At 31.0% G+C, this 968-nt stretch overlaps 1 long non-coding RNA gene across 1 annotated transcript; it reads left to right on the forward strand.

The window, feature by feature from the left end:
• Positions 1-835, forward strand: LOC107682638 (uncharacterized). The gene is made up of 3 exons (XR_001633546.1): positions 1-33; positions 165-213; positions 729-835. It is a non-coding gene; the product is annotated as an uncharacterized LOC107682638 (long non-coding RNA).
• Positions 836-968: the final 133 nt, after the last annotated feature.

Raw genomic sequence — 968 nt, forward strand, 5'->3', positions numbered from 1 at the left:
AAAATACACAAGATACGAAAAAATTGGACAAGGGTAAATATATTCTATGATTCTTGGTTATTTTTTCAATATGTCAGTCAGTATCACAAAAACAGTTAGCCAGTAGCTGAATTTATATTAACTATAATCTAAGATTGCTTCAATTGAATGTTGTCTTTTTACAGTGCTTCTGGTACGGTGTATACAGCCATTGATGTTGCTACTGGCCAAGAGGTATTTTCTCTATTCAGTTCTTAATCTAATTTTAATCAATGTTTCCTGAGAAAAATCCTTGAATAAAAATGTAATTAACCTATGGGTCTAAGACAATTGCTTGATGTACACTACTGTTCATGCAATAAATAAAAAATGATAGTAAAGACATTCATAGGATTTCTATTTCAAATAAATGCACATTTCTAGCAGCACAACCGTTTTCTACATGAAAAAGAAATGTTTCTTGAGTACCACATCAGCAAATCATGTGACACATTTTAAAATATATTAAAACTGAATTTTAAATTGCAAGAATATTTCATAATATTACTGTTTGTGCTGTATTTGTGATCAAATAAATTCAGCCTCGCTGAGCATAAGAGACTTTAAAAAAAAATATTACAGACCCCAAGCCTTTAATTACACTAAATTAACATTAAATGGACTGCCATAATTTAATTGTTTGAGTTTCATTTTGTCCTTTCAGTTAGTTGACATAGGCTAAGCTAACTGACAGTGATGTGTTTCTGTAGGTAGCTATCAAGCAGATTAACCTACAGAAGCAGCCCAAGAAGGAGCTGATCATCAATGAGATCCTGGTGATGAAGGAGCTGAAGAACCCAAACATTGTCAACTACGTAGACAGGTAGTTACTTTACATCCCTTAAAGCTATTTAAACTTGATTATTTTGTGCATTGTATCCCATAATATGTTTTCAGTCTTCTACTGTAACATCTACCTTCTGTTTTTTTTTTTTTTTTTTTTTTTTTTT

Source organism: Sinocyclocheilus anshuiensis, unplaced genomic scaffold, assembly GCF_001515605.1.
Source record: "Sinocyclocheilus anshuiensis isolate Anshui unplaced genomic scaffold, SAMN03320099.WGS_v1.1 C32426624, whole genome shotgun sequence".
Lineage (NCBI taxonomy): Eukaryota > Metazoa > Chordata > Actinopteri > Cypriniformes > Cyprinidae > Sinocyclocheilus > Sinocyclocheilus anshuiensis.